The 23290-nt window shown below is 37.1% G+C and overlaps 1 long non-coding RNA gene across 2 annotated transcripts in view; it reads right to left on the bottom strand.

Moving 5' to 3' along the window:
- Positions 1 to 752: 752 nt before the first annotated feature.
- LOC131380877 (uncharacterized) overlaps positions 753 to 23290 on the bottom strand; it is a 53249-nt gene continuing 30711 nt past the window's right edge. The window contains exon 3 of one of the 2 annotated variants that reach the window (XR_009209135.1): positions 753 to 819. This is a non-coding gene — a long non-coding RNA (uncharacterized LOC131380877). Of the gene's footprint in view, positions 820 to 7649; positions 7769 to 23290 lie in introns of those variants that run through there. The other variant, XR_009209134.1, reaches the window with a different exon arrangement.

Genomic DNA, 23290 nt, shown 5'->3' with positions numbered 1-23290 from the left:
GAGAGGCCCTTGAAAGCTACTTTTAATATTCTGTTGCTTAATTAAGCAAATTGGCAAAAATGCAAATAGCTCGTGATGCTGCATTTAAAGCAATTATAGCAGTATTTTGTTCTGCATTCTATCTTACTGTTTTCCTTCTGCATTGACTCCCTCACAGCTAAATCTATTTTGCAACTTTAGGACCCAGACACAGAAAACATCCCTATGCAAGGCTGATAAGCTTATCTGAAGAAAAAAAGAAAGAAAAATGAGAAAAAAGAAAGGAAGGAAGGAAGGAAGGAAGGAAGGAAGGAAGGAAGGAAGGAAGGAAGGAAGAAAAAAGAAGATAAAAGAAATAAAAGAGGTGGGGGGGGGGTGCCAATGTTGTATATCCAAATCCACAAAGAACATTTAGAAAAATTTTCAATGCCAAGTGCATTTGGTAAACTTGCATTTAACTTTCCAATACAATGTACTTTCAGTCATCATACTCCAACTTCAATGCATTTCCTTAGGAAGCAAAACAATATTTTTTTTTTCTCTATGGACAGAATGATTTTGGCAACTGAAACTTGACACGTAATATTGTTAGTTAAACCCAATTTCTAGTTCTTTCAAAATAAATTCCCAAATATTGTGTTTATAATAGAGTTAGGATCCCAGAGACTAATAGACCCATCAGGGGACTATAAAGGAACCCAATTGGTTTCTTTTCTTTTTTTTCTTTCTGTTTTCTTTTTTTCTCTGTGTTTCCTTTTTTCTTTCATTCATTCTTCCTTCCTTCTTTCTTTCCTTCCTTTTCTTTATCTCTTTCTGTCTTTCCTTCTTTCTTTGTAGTCTCTGAAATAGTTTAATAGCAAAATTAAAGACACAGTTTAAAAGCTGTTTGAGGTTTCATGGAACATACTCAAAAGTTGTTAGCACCAAAATGAAACAAGTTGGATGTTGCATTTAAATATACATCATTCTGAACTTGAACTTTTGAGATTTTATTTCATAATAAATTTTGAAGAAGTAGACTCATTATTCTCAAGTTTTTCTCATTTAAAACATATCAAGGTACAAGTTTTCATTTTGTAAATCAATCTGACCCCTCAAACAAAGTGAAATCTGATACTAATTTTCAAATGGCCATGCTTATTCAACTATTTTCTGAACAGGATGCCCCGTTAGACATGGGGAAAGACAATAAAAAGTTAGTCTTACATGTCTTGAGACTCTACCAGCTATGTTCCAGTCAGCAGCAGGAAAAAAAGAGGGAGTAAGGGTTAGCCTCTAGTAAGAGACTCATCTACAGAAGTGGGGCAGACATTCAGATTCAACTCATCGACAGAGATGTCCCAGTGAGTTGGCAATAGTCAGTATCTGGAACATTGCAACAGACAATTTGGGGTAGCATAGGAAAGTAGTTGCTCGGGTGCTCTTTACAAGGAAATAAGTCACAGATGGGGTCTTGCTGTTGCCTAGGCTGGTCTCAAACTCCTGGCCTCAAGCGATTCTCCCACCTTGACTTCCCAAAGTGCTGGGATTACAGGCATAAGCCACTGCACCTAGCCTGGAACACTCTTAATCATTAGATGCCTAGTGACTATAGACCAGTTTCCCAAGAGTTTACAGAAAAATAAAGAGAGCCAGTAAATCAGGTCAGTAGTACCAGCGAAGACAGACAATTGATGCAGTCATAATCTAAATCTCTAGTACCAAATAAGAGTAAAGCAAAATGTCAGGTTTTCAGAGAATAGATAAGTTACATATAGTGACAGGACCTAGCTATCAAGGTGGATAACGCATCACTAGAACTGAGGCACAAAGTCAGAAACCAATTTAGGAACAAAAATCATGATGCCGCATCATAGAATTCTTTAGACGACTCTCGCCTCTTTTCAATATTGGCCCCGAAGGCTGGAGTGAGGTTGAGGATGCCTTAGGATTCACGTGCAATGACAGTGGGTGTCAGGTAGGGAGGCAGCGGGGGGTGGGGGTGGGTGTACTGCAAAAATCCAGCAAACAGTTCTGAGAATTGGTCCCTACCCTCATGACTTACACTGCAAGACTGAGAAGGGGAAGAGGTGGATGGTACTCAAGAGGAAAGTTACGTCATGGATAGACTTCATGGATATTCAGTTGGCAAGAACAAAAGCTATCCCCTACAATGAGTTTCAACACGTTGCTGTTGCCTGAGGGATACAGAGTAAAAAAAGGATAGTATGTGTTCTGAGATATTTAAGCTACAGATCTATTCAAAATAATTAACTTATATGGGATTTATGTGGACTTCAATGTATTGGACAGGATTAAAGCCTTCACAGTTTCATTGAAAGTTCTAAGTGAACTTTGGATTGATGATTGAATCTCAAGTATAAATTCAGTAATGAACTTTGCTCTCAATTTCACTCTCTGTCTGCCTAATGAAACCTAAAATATAAAGCTATAAGCAAATATTTATGGCTCATAGTATAGCGCGAGTGGTTCAAGAACTTGTGACCTATTTTTGCTAGTACTGCAAGGCCAGTTAAGATAATCAATGGCACCAAGAAAAAAGACATATTTATGGTCAAACTTATGGCCGTTGGCCATCAGGTCCAGGAGTAGAGAATAAACTCATTCCATGATAGCAACCACCAAAGCCTAGAACTATGATCCCAAAATAATCCCCACCTTCCCTTTACAGCCATTATGGATTTCATCATTAGCTAATAGCTTAAATTTTAGTTCTCAATCCAAAAGAATTTTTTTTCAAAATCATACTTTCTTTTCTAACTGTGAGTGAGTTGAGACCCAAAAGTGGGTTATAAAATCATTTCAGTGGATTGGGACCAGAAGTTTAATTAAACAGAAAAGAATAAAATAGAATTGAAAAACAAAGAAGAAAAGAAAGAAACTTTTGTTTTAAGTGTGTGTGTATGTGCAGTCTCAATATTAAATACATTTCTTTATGTGAATTAGAGTTAAAATATAGGTAAGACGTAAACGTAGACATAGATATAGACCTGTATTTATGAAATAAATGACTAGCTAATTCTCCCCAAAATACTATAACCAACCCCATGGGAGATACCATCCTCCAGATTTTTGTACATCTACAAAAAATATAATCACAATAAAATGACTACCTTTGACAGTAAGACTAACTTTTTATTGTCTTTCCCCATGTCTAACAGGGCATCTTGTTCAGAAAATAGTTGAATAAGCATGGCCATTTGAAAATTAGTATCGGATTTCACTTTGTTTAAGGGGTCAGATTGATTTACAAAATGAAAACTTGTACCTTGATATGTTTTAAATGAGAACAACTTGAGAATAATGAGTTTTAACTAAAAGTTAAAACAGATAGAACAGATTACTTAACAAATAGAACAGATTACCTAAATTTTCATGCAAAGTTTGAAAGATAAACTTAAGCCAAACTTCTTCAAACTTAATTTTCTCATGTTAAAAGAGTCAGGATAATTTAAAAGAATATCTAAGTTCTCAAAATTCTATTCTATTCTATTCTATTCTATTCTATCTATTCTATTCTATTCTATTCTATTCTATTCTATTCTATTCTATTCTATTCTATTCTATTCTATTCTATTCTATTCTATTCTATTCTATTCTATTCTATTCTATTCTTCTGTTCTGCCAACCCCAAACCTGAGTATAGTCATTCGCTTGCATCCATTTCTAATATAGATGTTTTTGATACAAAATATTTACAAATGTCTTTTTCACTTAAACGAATTTTCTTTTTTCTGCCGTACAATGAATTACCATTCAACAAAGAAAATATGGAAGAAAGAAAAATCACTCTTAAGCCTACCATTTAAAGCAAATAGTGAATATTTTTCTAAGCAGGGTAAATTATTCAATGCTTTCCAAAAGATCAACTTATCAGGACAAGTTAAGAGATCACAATATGTAGGGTCTTCTGTTTGACTTTATATCTTTAAGTTATAGAAATGCTTTCTGTTAAAATGAAGAGCAAATCAGTATAGCATTGCAGTGTCAACCTTTGCATTGGCAGAAATAGCCACTGATAACTTTGGAGTAGGGGTGAATGCTAGAATTCCTTTTAACTAGAGTATCAGCTGCATAATTCTCTTCTGATCTCACACTCACTTGTGCCGATCTTCCATTTTCCCTGCCCAGGCACACAGTGGAAAGAGATCAGAAGAGAATTCTCACAAAGAGGCAGTTTGAACCTCCATTCCCATTCTGCTCAAACTCCAGTTTAAAGACAGAAATGAAATCTAAGCAGGGTGTGGTTGCACTGTGGGATGTGAGTTTGGCCAGAGCCTTAGCATTGTTATCTCATCTGTTTAATCCACTCCCTGAGCTCTCAAAGTCCTGTCTCTGATTCATTCTTTCTTAACCCTCTGAACCTTGAACACAAAGAGCTGGCATTTTAGAACTGGATCAGAGTAGCAAGTACCATCTAAATCCAGAGTCTTTGTTATGGCCCGTAAGCTCCTACATTCTCAGGCCTCTGTCTATCCCTATGACTTCCTCTCCTGCCAGCCTCTCTTTTCATGCACTGCCCTCCTTGCAGGTTTCAAACAGATCCAGCATGCTCCTGTGGCACATGCTGTTCCCTCTGCCTGCAAAGCTTGTCCCATAGGTTTCTGCATGACCTAATTCAGATCTTGCTCTATTTGTCTTCATAGCACTTACCATTATTCCCATGGTTATTTCTATTTGTTCATTTATCTCTGTCTCTGAATATATAGAATATAAGCTTATGAGGGCAGCAATTCTGTTTTGTTCACTGCTACATCTCTAGCACCTAACACAATGCTTAACAGACAGCAAATATTCATTGATTAAATGAATGGATCTAAGCAGAAAGAAAAGCCAGGTGATGACTGGATATAGAGGTAAGCAGTGTCAAGCAGGATACAAATCAAATCCTAAAGATGAGATGACTAAAAGTCCAAGAATCTGCCCTTCTGTCTTTCCGTTAAGTGATTTAGTGCTCTTTTGCCCACAGCCACAATAATGAAATAAGAAGATTCCCTACTCTAAGCTGGTGGAATATTTCCAAGCATTGCTCACCACCACTTAACTGGAAACTCTCCTCTCTTCAAGTGCCCCTTCTCCATTTTATTTGGCTTTGAATCCAGACTCCCTTTCTTCACCCTAGTGACTCAGCGTGGACCAGACCTGAGTGTGGCAGTTCCCGCAATGTTGCTTCTAGTAGTTACTTCTGGTTTCAGATCCTGTGAGCAAACAGCCTAGCCCCTCTCAGCCAGTCCAGGCATTCAGGACCCTGCTGTTGCCATCTCCAACCCCCAACCCAGCCCTCCTTTTCCTACTTCCAGCTTCTTTAGAGAGAACAGGCTTTCCACACTGGCTGCCACCATACCTGGGGATTTACTACTCTATTTTTCAATCATGCGAGCCAATAAATTTCTTTTAAAAATCAAAACAGACCAGACATGATGGCTCATGCCTGTAATCTCCATGCTTTGGGAGGCTGAGGCAGGAGGATCACTTGAGCCCAGGAGCTCGAGACCAGTCTGGACAACATAGGGAGACCCTGTATCTACAAAAGAAAAAAATTTTTTTTTCAATTAGCTGGGGGTGGTGGCTGATACCTGTAGTCCCAGGTACTTGGGAGGCTAAGGTGGGCGGATCACTTGAGCCCAGGAGGTCAAGGCTGCAGTGAGCTGTGATTGTGCCACTATACTCCAGCCTGGGTGACAGAGCAAGATCTTGTATCAAAAAAAAAAAAAAAAAGAGAGAGAGAGGGAGGAAGAAAGAAAAGAAAGAAAGAAAGAAGAAAGAAAGAAAGAAAGAAAGAAAGAAAGAAAGAAAGAAAGAAAGAAAGAAAGAAAGAGGAAGAGAAAGAAAGAGAGAAAGGAAGGAAGAAAGAAAGAGAGAGAAAGGAAGGAAGACAGAAAGAAAGAAGAAAACAGAGAGGAAGGAAGGAAGGAAGCAAGGAAGGAAGGAAGGAAGGAAAAGAAAACTGATTTTTTTCAGTTGAAGGATAATAAAATCCAACACAAATTCTTTCATGCTAAAAACAACATAACTGAGTAGCCCAGGTTTAGATCTGGGGTTAGAAGCAGCTCAAAGGAGGGTCCAGATTATCAGGACATAGTCTCTTCATTTTTTCCTTTGAATGACTTCATTCTCAGATCACCAGCACCTCCCAGGGCTAAATGCTTTCTCAGCCACATCCAGCAGAAAAAGTGAGAAATCGTCCACACACACGAATTAGGGAAGAGGAATCACTGGAGTTAAGCTCATGTCAAGCACTAACTGTCTGAAGACTCTTGGAGAGTGACTTGGGGTCAGCTTTACAGTAACCAACTATACCGTGGGGGAAGAGAGAAATTCACCACTTGGAAATCTGTTGAAGTTCTTTCCTAGAAGGAGTGTGAGTGAACATTGGGATCCATAAACAATAAAAGTTCACTACAAAGAAGCAGCAGGCCCAAGCATGAGGGTGCTACCCTGAGTCAGGCAGTCTTGCAGCAAGGAACCAGACATGAGGTCTAGATATGGTTCCAGTCCCTGGGAGCATTTATGGGAGTAAGGCAATGCTGAATGACTTGGAGTATGGACTGGGAAGTATGATACAGTCATGAGCCAAGAGGATTAAGAACTGTTGCTAACACTAAGAAAAGGGGCAATATCTCAGATAATGTTAAAGTGGCACCAGCCTCAAGGCTGATTTGATATTAAGCTCTCAAATGCTTCCTTGAATAAGAACACGGTTGGTTTTCGTGAAGTCGAGGATGTGGTAGCATTCAGAGAGGAATTAGGGGATGTAAGAGTATTTAAGATGCTAGATGGAGAATGATCAGGATAACGATAAGGTTCAGAGTGTCACCATGAAGACCGATTTATTATTCTTTTACATCCTAGGTCTTCAATATCTCCTCCAGTACTAGCACTTTATCTTTAATCAAACTTCAGAGTCTTAAACTGTGTGTCTGACATGTGTACAAAGATATGCCACAAGTACCCCAACTTTAGCTCCTTGCCCCAATCAATTCCATATTTCCTCCAAACCTGGTTTTTCTCTTGTCTTGTCAATCTCAATTAATAGCACCTTCATCTAAGCCTGTTCATCACCCCTTTCTCTCTGTTCGTCATCTCTTTCTCTTTCTATCTCTATTTCTCCTTTCATCTAATCAATCATTAAATCCTGCCTCTTAAACCTCCTATGTATTGCTCGACTCCATCCCCTTCCCTCAGACTGTTGCCCTGATTCAGGCCCTCATTATCTTTTGTACTTACATTTTCTCCAAACTGGATTCCCTACTTGGAGATGCACACTCATGAAAACCATAGTCTACATAATTCTTCTGTGTTTCTACAGTATTCTGTGCCTGCTTCCTACTTTACATTTGCAATATCATATTGCAATTATGGGTTTATGTGTCTGTCCCACTAATTATTACTGACTTTCCCAAAGGTGAAAATTCATCTTTGAATCCTTTGTACCTAACACAATGTCTATTGAGTGGACCAAATCATCCAGTGTTTATACACATAAATACTTTCAACTCTCTACTAGTCATATAACCATACACAAAACATCATTATCAGTGCCTTGCTCTGGGAGCATTGCATGAAGAATTTTGTCTAGGTTCTTATAGTACAGTAGATCTGAATTAGAAATAAATTCAGAATTTCACAAATTAGAATAAATTAAATTAGCCTGGTGTGGTGGTACATGCCTGTGGTGCCAGCTGCTCGGGAGGCTGGGGAAGGAGGATCGCTTGAGCCTGGGAGGCAGAGGTTGCAGTGAGCCAAGATTGTGCCACTGTACTCCAGCCTTGGGTGACAGAGTGAGACCCTGTCTCAAAAAAAAAGAATAAGAATAAATGATATAGATAAATTAGAATAAAGTATATAAATAAATTTGAATAAAGCAGAGAAAATTCTACTTTACTGGAATCTTTTACTGAGAGTACATGATACACTTTCTTTTTTTTTTTTTTTTTGAGAGAGTCTCACTCTTGTCACCCAGGCTGGAGTTCAATGGCATGATCTCAGCTCACTGCAACCTCTGCCTGTACGGTTCAAGTGATTCTTTTGCCTCAGCCTCCCAAGTAGCTGGGATTACAGGCACCCGCCACCACGCTAATTTTTGTATATTTGGTAGAGATGGGGTTTCACCATGTTGGCCAGGCCAGTCTCGAACTCCTGACCTCAGGTGATCCACCCACCTCGGCCTCCCAAAGTGCTGAGATTACAGGTGTGAGCCATGGCACCCAGCCTGAGCCACCGCGCCCAGCGGATACACTTTCATTAGTAATTTACTGATGCAATGGCCTGTGGTTCTGTAATATGTATATTATTATTTGTGAAGATCAAAGAAAACATTCCAAGTTTGGGCTGTCTCCCTCAATTATAATTATCGATAGCCTACTTTGCACCATCACTCTGAAGAAGAGCCAGAGAATCTTTGGGTGTCAATTTAAAACACTACCATCACAGTCTAACTTCATGTAAGTATGTTCAAGTAGACATAGTAGCATTCTCATCATAAGCAGACAATAAACTTTCTTCTGAATTTTTTCATTAATAGTCTTAGGTACATGTAATCATTTTGGCTCACCTACTTAAATGATACTTTGATTATGTAAGATAGTGAAATTTTAAATCATGTTACTAGGTTACAACATATGTTTATCATTGTTTTGATTGTGATATGTGACCTGCTTTATTCAAACAGGAGATATTACATAATATGTTTATAGGTATATGCTTTATAGTAAAATTGCTCAGATGAATCTAATGATAGGCTCTAATTTTAATAATAAATTTTTCTGAATGTGCTGCCTTCTTCCTCTTCTTTGCAAGAAAGTTAACTTGAAAATACATAAATTAAGGCTGAGCATGGTGGCTCACACCTATAATCCCAGCACTTTGGGAGGCCGAGGAGGACAGATCACCTGAGATCAGGAATTTGAGTCTAGCCTGGCCAAATGGTGAAACCCTGTCTCTACTAAAAGTACAAAAAAATTAGCTGGGCATAGTGGTTGGTGGCGCACACCTGTAGTCTTAACTACTCAGGAGGCTGAGGCAGGAGAATCGCTTGAGCTCAGGAGGCAGAGGTTGCAGTGAGCCAAGATTGTGCCATTGCAGTCCAGCCTGGGCAACAAGAGAGAAACTCAATCTCAAAATGAATAAATAAATAAATACAAATAAATAAATAAAATACAGAAATGTTATCGTTTTTAAAAGGTAATGGCATTATTTATACATTTTTAGATACTGTGACTAAAATCCCTTTCTAAGTAATATTTTTGTCCTTCTTTTCAAAAAGTAAATATCAAATTAGAGAATGTTTATCTTGTAACTCCAGTGAATAACTTAGATGCAATACTAATGGGTCAGGTGGGGTGGCTCACACCTGTAACACCAGCACTTTGGGAAGCCAAGGCAGGAGGATTGCTTGAGGCCAGGAGTTTGAGACCAGTCTTGGTAATGTGGGGAGACTTCTGTCTCTACAAAAAAAAAATTTTTTTTAATTAGCTGGGCATGGTGGTGCACAACTATAGTCCCAGCGACCTGAGGGGCTAAAGTGGGAGGATCGCTTGAGCCCAGGAAATTCAGGCTGCTGTGACCTATGATCACGTCACTGCAGTCCAGCCTGAGTAACAGAGCAAAACCTTGTCTCAAAAAAGAGGAAGAAAGAAAGAAAAAAAGAAAGAGAGAAAGGGAGAAAGGGATGAAGGGAGGAAAGGAGGAAGGGAAGGGAAGGAGGGAGGGAAGGAGGGAAGGAGGGAGGGAGGAAGGAAGGAAGGAAGGAAGGAAGGAAGGAAGGAAGGAAGGAAGGAAGGAAGGAAGGAAAGAAGGAAGGGAAGGAAGGGGAATTTGCTCAAGATATAGCCTTGGTGTTGTGTGATGAAAAGACTCTAGGAGATGAATGCTTTACAGAAATAAATGATCCAAAATTTAACCAAATGGTAGTCAGGAACAAAAAAAAGGGGAGTGGAAGAAATAAAACTGCACAAGTTAGAGGTAATGTTGTTTTGAGAGGTATATTTCAGCAATAACCAAATATGCAAAATGCATTATGAAGTCATTTCAAAAAATTTCAAGCTTGGTTCTTTGAAAATAATATACAGCCTTGTGTATTATTTTGTGTTTACTTTCTCTAAAGTAAATACAAAATGTGTTTACCTTGTAAAACTTTATTAATCTGTTTAATGATGTATGCACTTTTCCATATGTATGTTATACTTAAAATTTAAACGCTTACTTTAAAAATGCACACCCTCTAACACATTTAATATGCACCTGAGATGATAATTCTAAACCATCAATACAATAAAACCCCACGATTCCTTATCTTTTTCTCAATATGCATCTCTTTAATTCATAAAAACAAGCTCATTCATTCACAGCAAGAACTGACCATTTCTGTTAATGATCCATATTGTGTCTGCATGTGTTAGAAGTTCAATGACGATAAGAATTATAAAGACAAGACCTCTGTCACTTTCAAACAGTATGCTCTAATAAGTCCTGGAAACTCTATTTGATGTTTACACATACTTCACTAGACACCCAGCATGAAGTTGAAGATATATTAGAGCTTAATCTGTGAAGATATATTAGAGCTTAATCTGTAAAGATATGGACCTTGGCCTTTCAGATATGCTATTGTACAGTGACTCCTACTGATGTCACACAGTGTTCACGTGTGCGTGTGTGTGTGTGTGTGTGTGTGTGTGACAGAGAGAGAGAAAGAGGTCTCTCTCTCTGGCATTTTTTTTTCCAATGAGTCAGTGGTGTTGGGTCAATAAAATTAACATTCCTATTTTACTCATTCTGTGGAAACAAGTTCATGTGCCAATGGGTGTGCATGCTGATACTGGTGAGGCCTTAACTTCCCCCAAAATGCATATTGTATTAATTTTCCAAATAAATATTTAACAAGTATTCAATGATAGTCAGTCTTTTCCTCTCTTCTTTTTATAGAAAAGGGGTCTCATTATGTTGCCCAGGCTGGCCTTGAATTCCTGGGCTCAAGCAATCCTCCCCACATGTGTAACACCCAGCCTGGTTATTTCCTCACTTACATTTTACAATAGCTTGAGATTATCTACATCTGGCATTCAGCATTTTATATGCCAGAGAAAGACAGATGAGAATACTGCAATTTGGGGTTAAAATGAAGGGTCACAAGCTGACAGATCACAGAACAAATCATATTAAGCAGGTATATTTTGTTTGAAAAATACAATGTTTTTAAAAAATTACTTAATTCCCAGAATTAAATAACTTAAAGGTTGTATTTTTAAAAGATCTAGATTTGGGCCAGGCGTGGTGGCTCATGCCTGTAATCCAAACATTTTGGGAGGCTCAGGCAGGCAGATCACTTGAGGTCAGGAGTTCGAGACCAGCTTGGCCAATATGGTGAAACCCTGTCTCTACTAAAAATACAAAAATGAGCCGGGTATAGTGGCAGGCACCTGTAGTCCCAGCTACTGGGGTGGCTGAGGCAGGAGAATTGCTTGAACCTGGGAGGCGGAGGTTGCAGTGAGCAGAGATCGCACCACTACATTCCAGCCTGGCAGACAGAGCGAGACTGTCTCAAAAGAAAAAAAAAAAGTCTAGATTTGGAGTTTCTTTTGACAATCAAAAGATCTAAAAATATTGTACTTGCATAACTATATGGACTGAGCTGAGTCCTGCTACTTCCTCTAGGCTAAATGTAAACGCTTCAATTCAAGAATTGTCTCCATGCAACGTACAGCCTGCTTCATCATTTATATTACCCGCCTGACTCCTAAAGACATTTCAGGTTTTAATCCCTGGTTTTCACAGAGAGTGTAATTTAATTATCTGGTGAATTGTTTAATTAAAATTTTATTTTCCCCTACTATTATGGAGGATATTGATATTTTAACCAAAGTATTTTGCTTAATGCTTTTAAAATGAACATTTGAAGTGCTGTATGACCCCTTAAACAAAAAGAAAATAAAATCCTTTTTATTGGTTGTTTTTATACTAGAAAATCAAGTTTAAATAATCAATGTATTATCAACTGCTTTTTAAAAATATATTTTTGTAAGTTCAAATTTCCATACAGTTATTTATCCCTATATTAGAAAAACAGACTTAATGATAGCTAACAAATGGCATTACGCTCATATACAAAGCATGGCATATTTCCATGAATACAGCCCAAGATCGAGGTACCCAGCTATTAATTTATGAATGCATTTATGTGTGTATAGATATCCTACCTTTTATTTCTTTAAAAGTGATGTTTTTTAAAAAAGCAATCTTTTGGGTTTTCCCTTGAAGCATGTAGGAAGGTTTCCTGGTGTTAAATGATAGGGAAATATAAAGAAAACTTTCTCTTTTTTCACTGGCATTCAGTACTATCATTACATCCACTATAAACTTTTCCTATTTATTCAAATATTACACATAGGGAAAAACTGGGCATATGAGTATTCTACTCTATGTTCATCTTTTATGATAACTTGGCACTCAAAAACTGTGTAAAACAATCTGCTGAGAACAGATATTATGCTCAAGTTTTACCTTGAAGAAATTCCCTACGGCTTAGTTAGGAACAAGATTTTGCATGGAAACTTTGAGGCATCCATAGCTAATGTTAGTGGATTCAGCCTACTGTATTTAAGAGTGAGGCATTTTAATTTTTGTCTCCTTATAAGGATGCAAGAGATTAACCTCTAATTTTTAATATCATCAAGATTTAATGTGCATAGGAGAGCTACATGCTTATATGCTGATATAAATATTTTTGCCAAATGAAACATTTTACTAGTTATATAACATAAAAATTATCATAGTCATACAAATTATACCTTACGAACTTTCCTTGAGAAATTATGTTCTTTCTTCAAAAAGGTAAATTTACCTTAAAAAAGAAAAAAATCTTTATACCAATGAAAGCTTTGGGAAATAATTTGAGTAATTTACCGTTTATTATCTACTATCTCCTACAAAGATGGTGCTACCATCCACCTTCAGTAGCTTTCAGTCATTCATCCCTCTTTGGGAATGAATGTGTAATGATCCACAATCCTTTACCCATCCCTCATTCCACCAGTATTTGATGTCTTAGATTGTGAAGCGGGATGTAGATTGTAGTCAGAGAATGAAAATAGTTCATCCATTCTCAGGAGGGAATTGAATCTGTGACTTAGAACTCTAACCAGCTGAGTCAACAGGCTAAGATAATGCTGTTTACGTAGACAGTGTATAATTTAATTTTCCTTTCAAGCTAGATTATCCCAGCTCGCCTATCATCTCTCCCGCCATTTTTTAATGCTCTTGATTAGCCATTCTTTCTCAATATAAAATAGAAAACAGTCTTCTTTTTATATTCTCAGAGTCTGAAACTTGGTGTCTTCAACCGCATCCAGAGCTGTTCTTTTCTACAAATACATATGTGAATTTTGCCTCCTCACCATTGGTTAGTATGGTTCATCCACTCTTATGTACAGACCCTAACCTAGGAAAACCCAGAAGTAGAGAAAACAGATGATCAGAAGTGCCTGTTACGGCTTTGTGTGTAAACTCTGTTCTCCCTACATACCATATTACCACTCTAAGGATAGAGATTTTTATATTATTTCTTTATGGATCATAATATGAAGAACACGTTTAAACATGTTTGCTGACTTAATAAAGGAATATAGGGAATCTCATGGCATAGAGGTAGTTCCAAAATTTTAGTGTGCAAAATAAATCACCTAGAGGATTTTCAAAACAAATTTCCGGTCTCCAACCCAAGTTTCTGATTCAGAAAGTTGGTTGATGCCCAAAAATTTGCACATTGAACTAGTCCCCAGATGATGCTGTTACTGTAAATCCAGGAACTACACACTGAGGACTACTAGCTTAGACCAAAATGGTGAATTCTTGTTAAGACTATAAGGTGCTCTATTCACATATGCAGTGAAGTAAACATGCTTCTCTACCTTTAGCCTAGTTCTTCTACCCACATATAAAATATAGAAATGCTACCTAAGATTTAACATGAATGTAGCAAGACTATAAAATTAATTGGTTTCTTCAAACTGTATAAGAAAATCTCCTTGGTTATTATTTAACAGTAATGATTCTGCTAACTAGTGGGAGAGGAAAATGATAATTTAAAGGAAGGGAAACTGGAGGGTGTTTCTGGGAACAACAAGGGTGGAGTTGCCAGTGGCAAAAACAGGGCAGTTTTGCACAGAAGCTTTGCTGCCTGGCAGCTCTAAAAGTATGAGCCTGAATTTTCTCCTCTCTCAAAAACAAGACACAGCTGCTCTGCCATCTCCCTGACTTTCTCTCCTCCAAACCAAAGAGAGCCCTTAGTTTAAGCTCTCTTCATTTTGTAGGAAAGGAACAAAGCATATGCTTCTCTGCTATTTCGCCTAAGCTTAAACGTAATTTAAGAAAGGTGATTTTTAATGTCATTTGCTAAGTTCAAAATGCCATAGCAATGTAACAGCATCAATGAGAAGTGATCCAGTTAGAAGTCCAAAGAACATTTTAAAAAATCAATGTTAGAGATTAAATTACTTCCATGACAAAGAAGGCAAGTGCACATCCAATGAGAATTTAATGCAGCAAGCAGCTAATAGGGATCAGTGGAATCAAGCAATCAAAATGCCCGTATTTAGACAAGAACAATTTCTTCTTCTATTTAGAAAAGGACATCAGTTCTAGGTGCAGCTCAGTGTTTCTCAAGTTTAAATTGCTTTTTTATGTTGAAATTGGAATCGCTTTTCTGTATAAGAATATTCCTTTACAGTTGGACATAATGGCCAGACCAGCAGTAGCAGCAGAGGCAGCAGCAGCAGCAGCAGCATATTCTTTATGAAAGAATAAGGCTCACAGTAAAAGCTGAGGGAAGCAACACCCGTGTGTCTACCTTCAAAGCTAAAAGATCCTGCAGGCTTCATTGATTAAACTCTTTGCTAGCTACGTACAAAAAAAAAAAAAAGCTACTTTTTAGCAATTTGAACAGTTTCCTCCTAGTGTCATTTAGCTGGTTCTTTTTTGTTCTTCTTTTTCCTGTAAACTGGGAATTGGGTCTAAGAGCTTGATTAGATTTAGATTAAGCATTTTGGGGATACTTCACAGATACTTCACACTGATGCTATAATTGAATGATCACACCGGGAGTCACATAGTTTCAACTTGTCTGTCAGTAACACTAGGTTTGCTCACTATATTACGTGATCAGTATCTCCACTGTAAAGGCAAGGTTTTTTCCCCCTTTGCAATTAACAGGTAATGTGAGGTGACACTTGGACACACTATGTGAGTATCCTCCTCCCCATCAGCTTCTCACCTAATGATTTCGGCTTTTTTGCCTGAATCGATATTTCATTGGAGGTTCCAAAATGATGATTTTTCTAATTCTATTATTTCTTCAATATTAAAAAGCTGACATTCTTTTGTAAAAAAGAGGTTTCACACATTAACTGGTTTCAACAGTTCTTTCAAAAAATGACATGGTAAATAATTTCTTACCTATTTCCAGAATAAGATGCTGATATAAATATCTCCTCCACTTATAGCAAATGAGTTCTCTCTCTCTCTCTCCCTCCCTCTCTCTCTCTCTGTCCCCAGAACTCATGGATTTTTATTTACTCAATGTTTTATAATCATTTAGTTATTCTTTAGAGATGCTTAATTTGTTCCAAATTTGGTCAATGGAAGCTGCTTCAAGCTAGTTCCTTTGTTTGAAGACTTCCTTGCTTTCTGGCCCCCGGCACTGCAGGCTCTATTTTTACCTAACTGCCTCAGACTTTGAATTAGCCATTTCTTTAAGGGAACCTAGTTCCTTCAGAGATATTTCCAATTCAAATTCAACATTACATGATTTTTTTTGTAAGTTATTTGATTTCATACTTATGTGTTATCCTTTTCTTACACTGAAAATCTTGTCTCCTTAAATATTTATGTATTTTTCCCAAAAATATGCAATAATGGTTTAAAAATTATAACAGCAATATTATACTAACAATAAAACTCAGAGAGATGTTTTTTCTTCTTTGTTTCTTTTTTTGTTTGTTTGTTTTGAGACAGAGTTTCACTCTTGTTGCCCAGGCTGGAGTGCAACAGCGTGATCTCGGCTCACCGCAACCTCCACCTCCCAGGTTCAAGCGATTCTACTGCCTCAGTCTCCTGAGTAGCTGGGATTACAGGCATGCACCACCATGCCCGGCTAATTTTGTATTTTTAGTAGAGATGGGGTTTCTCCGTGTTAGTCAGGCTGGTCTCGAACACCCGACCTCAGGTGATCCACTCGCCTCGGCCTCCCAAAGTGCTGGGATTACAGGAGTGAGCCACCACGCCCGGCCTTTTCTTTCTTTAAGTTTTTTTACTCCTTAGATTATATTTCATTGTATCTCAGTAGGGTATTACATTGCACAGAGTATTACATTCCCTGGAAATATATTTTTTTCTCTCTGTGTGGTTATGTTTGCAATTTGACATATAGTAAGACTTACTTATCTTTTCAGTTTTAGAGATTCTTAGTTTGAAATTAATCTTGTGTTATTTAATATGTCAAATATTTACATGATTCAAAACCAAAACTATATAAAAAAGCATACATTGATTTCTTTCTTTTTTTGGAGACAGAGTCTCCCTCTGTCGCCCAGGCTGGAGTGCAGTGGCATGATCTCGACTTACTGCAACTTCTACCTTCTGGGTTCAAGCAATTCTTCTGCCTCCACCTGCAGGGTAGCTGGGACTACAGGCACCCGCCACCACACCCAGCTGATTTTTTATATTTTAGTAGAGACAGGGTTTCACCATGTTGCCCAGGGTGGTCTCAAACTCTCGAGCTTAGGCAATCTGCCCACCTCGGCCTCCCAAAGTGCTGGGATTACAAGCCTGAGCCACTGTGCCTGGCCTGATTTCTAAATCTCACATAATTCCCTTTCCCCTTCACCCCATTTCAAAAATCACTCCTTTTCTTTTTTTAGTTCCTTGTTACACTTCCTGTGTTTCTTTGTGCAAAAGTAAACAGAACATATGCACCTTGATTTTTTTTTTACTGAGCCATGTATCATGGAAATCTTCCTCATTTTTTAAATAACTGCATAATAATTTAAAATTCGGCGACATCATAGTTTATTCAACCATTCCCCGGAGTTGATTCCTAGAAGGAGGATTGCTGGATCAAAGGATAAATAAAATTATCATTTTTCTGAATAAGATTCTGTATTTTTTTAGGTTTTCCAGAAAATTCCAATAATCAGCTAGAGTTGGTAACCAATAACCCATATTTTGATAGCCATAGTATATTGGTTTAATCAAAGCAGCAAGTTTTAATTGAGCCACTACCTTGAGCTGGGCATTACGGGAGAATTTAAAAAACTATATTCTCCTCTTGCCCTCAATGAGTTACTAAAAGGAGTTGTCCTGCCCTAATCTCCTGAAGGAGGCAAGTTTAATCAGCAAAGGAAACAAATAGATTGTATTTAAATGTTGCTGTTTCTCTTACTACCAGAGTTTTCAGAATAGGAACTGGATATGCAGTACTTGATAGATTTTACACTTTACATCACTCAGAATGCTAAGGGTTATAATGCAATTATGATCTTGAGCCAAAGATCTTTTTCTCTTATGGAGAAAAAGTTGTTTTCTACAGCAAAGATTTTTAACTTGGACATGACCCCATTAGTGGGCTGTGAAATCAACTTAGCCTGTTGTAAACAACATGACATAGAATAGAATAAAAAGTATCAGAGTGCACCATAGGTAGTAAAGGCTTGTATTATTTCATGCAAATATTTGTATCTATAAATACACACATTTGTAAGAATAACTAAATGTGACATAAAATTAACTTCTTAAGATAAACTGATCAAAAAGTTTGAGAAACACTACTCTATAGGAAAGGAACAATTGTTTTCTTTAAGTAATGGCTACTCAATTTTTACATTTAACGTATTAGTCATATACTGCTACAATTTAGTCTCTTGGTCTAGACATATGCTTATTTGGGTCTGGTATTATGTAATAAGTGTTGCTCAATGATTTTTTTTGTTTTGATTTTTAAAATTACTCTTTTTAGCTTATAAAATAAAATAAAATATATTTAAAGCAGAAGTGACAAACTGGGAACAAAATTTGCTCAGGAGCAAATCTGTGGCCGAAATAATGTGTGTGTTTGTTTGTTCAGTCATTTTACGTTTGTTTTATTTAACCAATATAGTCAGCCTTTCATATCTGTAGATTCAAATCAATGATCAAAAATATTCAGAAAAAACAAAAATAACATTATAACAATTAAAAAATAGAAATTAAAAACCAATACAGTGTACAAAAACTATTTATATAACATTTACATTGTATTAGCTATTATAAGTAACTGGAGATTATGTAAAGTATATGGGAGGATGTGCATAGATTATATGCAAACACTACACCATTTTATATAAGAGACTTGAGCATCCGAAGATTTGGGTATCTGCTGGGGTCCTAGAACCAATTCCCCTGAGGGACAATTGCATTTTAAGTTTAGTTAAGTTTGAACACAAAGATGAGGAAATTTCACATAAAAATTTGGGAGGCCTCACACAGTGGCTCATGCCTGTAATCCCAACACTTTGGGAGGCCAAGGTGGGTGGATCATTTGAGGTCAGGAGTTTGAGATCAGCCTGGCCAACATGGCGAAACCCTGTCTCTACTAAAAATACAAAAAAAAAAAAAAAAATTAGCTGGGCATGATGGTGCCTGCCTGTAATCCCACTTATTCAGAAGGCTGAGGCAGGGGAATTGCTTGAACCCAGGAAGTGGTGGTTGCAGTAAGCCGAGATCACGCCACTGCACTCCAGCCTGGGAGACAGAGCGAGACACTGTCAAAAAAAAAAAAAAAGTGGATTCTCATCTTCTCTTTTATAAACGTTGCTCAAATTGAATTTGATTCATTTAAGGGAAATATTGCCTAACCTATTGGAAATTTTGTAGCAAATTCCTTCCAGTCTCAACTTCCACAAACATAAAACTTCTGATAATCTTTTTTGTTTCTATATGAAATTAAATCACTATGATATGATAGCTGAGTTGCCAGATATAGCATATAAAAATACAGTGCATCTAGTTAAATTGGAATTTCAGATAAATAACAAGTCTTTTTAGTATAAGTATGTCCCATGAAATACTTGAGAAATATTTACACTAAAAAGTTTATTTTTGCCTGAAATTTACATTGAATGGGGGTGTCCTATGTTACAGCTGGCAACCCTACAGGAAAAACACTTTATTTTTGCTTACCCTTAATGTTTACTAATTTATGTCATTTATACATGTTTACTGTTGTTTTAAGTTGTATTAGTTTGTTCTCACACTGCTAATAAAGACATACCTGAGACTGGGTAATTTATAAAGAAAAGCGGTTTAATTGACTCACAGTTCCACATGGCTGGGGAGGCCTCACAATCATGGCAGAAGGCAAATGATGAGCAAAGTCACATCTTACAAGGCAGCAGGCGAGAGAGCTTGTGCAGTGGAACTCCCATTTATAAAACCATCAGATCTCATGAGACTTATTCACCACCATGAGAACAGTATGGGGGAAACTGCCCCCATGATTTAATTATCTCCATCTGGACCCACCCTTGACATGTGGGGATTATTACAATTCAAGGTGAGTTTTGGGTGGGGACACAGCTGAACCATATCATAAGTGTCTGTCTACAGAAAGTTTTAATAAATGCTTTTTATAGTTATAATCAGCAGGCTTTCCTCTTTGACTTATACACTATCTAAGCAAAACTAAATGTGCCTATAGAATAGAGGTAATAAATCCTTATCATGTAATTTCTTTATATTCATGGAGGATTTATGTGCAAATTTAGTAATTATTTTTACCTCAGCCTTTCTAATAAAGATTATTGATGGGCTGTGAAGTTTATTATTCTCAGAACATGTCCTGTATCTTTCAAATATGAGTTTCATTCCCTGTTGAGATAGAGAGGTAATTCTATTATTATTATTATTATTATACTTCAAGTTCTGCCATACATGTGCAGAATGTGCAGGTTTGTTACATAGCTATACATGTGCCGTGGTGGTTTGCTGCACCCATCAACCTGTCATCTAGGTTTAAACCCCTGCATGTGTTAGGTATTTGTCCTAATGCTCTCCCTCCTCTTATCCCCCACCCCCCAACAGGCCGCATTGTGTGATGTTCCCCGCCCTGTGTCCGTGTGTCCTCATTATTGAACTCCCACTTATGAGTGAGAACATGTGGTGTTTGGTTTTCTGTTCCTGTGTTAGTTTGCTGAGAATGATGATTTCCAGCTTCATCCATGTCCCTGCAAAGGACACGAACTCATTCTTTTTATGGCTACATAGTATTCCATGTTGTATCTGTGCCACATTTTCTTTATCCAATTTATCATTGATGGACATTTGGGTTGGTTCCAAGTCTTTTCTATTGTGAATAGTGCTGCAATAAACATATGTGTGCCTCTGTCTTTATTGTAAGATGATTTATAATCCTTTAGATATACACCGAGTAATGAGATTGCTGGGTCAATTGGTATTTCTGGTTCTAGATCCTTGAGGAATTGCCACATTGTCTTCCACAATGGTTGAACTAATTTACACTCCCACCAACAGTGTAAAAGTTTTCCTATTTCTCCACATTATCTCCAGCCTCTGTTGTTTCCTGACTTTTTAATGATCGCCATTCTAACTGGCATGAGATGGATCTCATTGTTGTTTTGATTTACATTTCTCTAATGACCAGTGATGATGAGCTTTTTTTCATGTTTGTTGGCCGCATAAATGTCTTCTTTTGAGAAATGTCTGTTCATATACTTTGCCCATTTTTTGATGGGGTTGTTTCCTTTTTTCTTGTAAATTTGTTTAAGTTCCTTGTAGATTATGGATATTAGACCTTTGTCAGATGGATAGATTGCAAAAATTTTCTCCCATTCTCTAGGTTGCCTGTTCACTCTGATGATAGTTTCTTTTGCTGTACAGAAGTTCTTTAGTTTAATTGGATCCCATTTGTCAATTTTGGCTTTTGTTGCAATTCCTTATGGTGTTTTAGTCATGAAGTCTTTGCCCATGCCTATGTCCTGAATGGCATTGCCTAGGTTTTCTACAACCACCTGATCTTCGACAAACCTGACAAAAACAAGCAATGCGGAAAGGGTTCCCTATCTAATAAGTGGTGCAGGAAAACTGGCTAGCCATATGCAGAAAACTGAAACTGGACCCCTTCCTTACACCTTATACAAAAATTAACTCAAGATGGATTAAATACTTACATGTAAAACCTAAAACCATAAAAACCCTAGAGGCAATTTTATTCTAAGATGCACTGGGTGACTCAACCAGATCCAGAGCTTCAAACCTGCCATTGTACCGGGGCCTTGCCAGGACAGGGAATAGAAAGAGACAGTGGTAAACATGCTACTGGTCTATTCTGGGAACATGGTCCCATTTCTTTCAAACAAATGATTTGGCTCCTGGCTACTTCATCAACTAGCACTACATAAATGGGCACGTATGTTCAGGCTTTTGAGAAATAAATATATTTATGGTTGCATCTATAGAATCCATTTAATCAGACATTTTCACATAATTTCTAAAAAAGAATGAAAGTTAAGCCTTCCATAAAACATAAGATACTACTTCTCTCTTTATTATAAATTGCATGCTTGGAATGGTGACTGTGAATCACTGAATATCATTTAGATCATTTGGACAACAGCAAATTCAGTCATTCAAAACTCAGCATCCTGATTACAAATCAGATTTCCATCAAGCTACACATAAATAGTTTGTTTACATTATACAGTGCACGCCTCTAGGTTTGTCTCCTCAATCTTTTGTGTTTCTTTTCATAACAGCACTCGGAATTTCCCTTCTTGTATTGTCAGTCTATGTACCTCCATCCAATTATCAGTTCCAGGGATGGACAAATTACCTAGAACTGGCCAGAGTACAGCATTCTCCCGTTTACCACAAACTGTTTGGGAGTAGGCATGTGACCCAAGCCAGGCCAGTAAGATTGAAAGTATTCACGGAGTACTCAATCCAACAGGACACTTATTGGATATCCACCATGACATAACATCATCACATTTTAGAATACTAAGAAAAAGAAAAGGTTCTGGAGGAAAATATCTGATCAGAAAGAAATAATCAAGTAGCAGAATGGCTTTGGACCTCTTAGCAAACTGAAAGCTAAAAGACATTGCGGCAGTGCCTTCAAAATTCTAACAAAAATTACTTTTAACGTAGAATGATATACCATGCCACAAATTGTGAAGGATGAATAAAGATGTTTTAAATAGGCAAGTTCTCAAAACTTTACCTTTAGTTCACTCTTTCTCAGGAAGCTATCAGAAAATGTGATCCTTCAAAATGAGGAATAAATTGAAAAATAAGAAGCCATAGGATATAAGAAACAGATCTCTAGGATGCTAACACATAAGAAAGAATCCCAGGATGACAGCTGTGCCCCTGCTGGCAACCAGTTCAGATTGGAGCAAGTCAGAAGGCTCCAGGAGTCTTCTTAAGGAAGATGAAAATCAAAAAAACACTTGATTCATCAGAAGGTATCAATAAATTGAAAGTGATAGAACACTTCATCTAAAAATATTGAGATATGTGGGTAACTAGGAGAGAATTCGGTGTTAATTAATAAAAAGAACATGCCAGTTTGAACCACATAATGCCAATTTTCAATAATTTTGTCCTATAAAACTATCAATTTCATATTGTTCAATTTAGTAGACAACTAAGGAATCAAAACAATCATAAAAATTATCCTCAGGGAAAAATGTACAGAAAAAGAAATACAATAATAGGTACTAACTACAGCTCAGTTGGTTATTAGCATTTTCATTGTCATAATAGTGTAGACACTATCGATCTAATAAAAATAAAAGTATAATTATATTGTTAGACTGAGTGCTCAGAAGGAATTCCTGTGTATAGTAAATATGGGGAAGATAAAAACAGGGCTAAATTTTTATCTTTAAAAGTGGCAAATCAATAAATAAAGCCTAAATCAGAAAAAGTCAGAAAGTAGCAAATAAATGTGTTATTAAGATATAAAGCTTGATACCCAAAGAATTAACTGAAAGAATTTAAAGTAGTTACTTCCAGGCTGGCATTTGTAATAATTCAAGCACGAGATAATGAATAAGGGTCCTAAAACAATAGCAAAGGTGGTGGAGAAAAAGGAATGACAGATATTAAGAGGATTGTGCAGATAGCTGTTAGCGATTAGTTAGAACCTCAGATTTCTGGCTTGGGCCATCAGACACATGATGCTGTCAGGTAAAATAACATGAATGAATATAACAGTAAGGAAGTACAACATTGAACATGTTAAACTTGAGGTACATGGAGG

Source organism: Hylobates moloch, unplaced genomic scaffold (assembly GCF_009828535.3).
Source record: "Hylobates moloch isolate HMO894 unplaced genomic scaffold, HMol_V3 SCAFFOLD_12, whole genome shotgun sequence".
Lineage (NCBI taxonomy): Eukaryota > Metazoa > Chordata > Mammalia > Primates > Hylobatidae > Hylobates > Hylobates moloch.
Note: the sequence above shows the minus strand (reverse complement) of the source record. Positions and strands in the feature narration are given on the sequence as shown.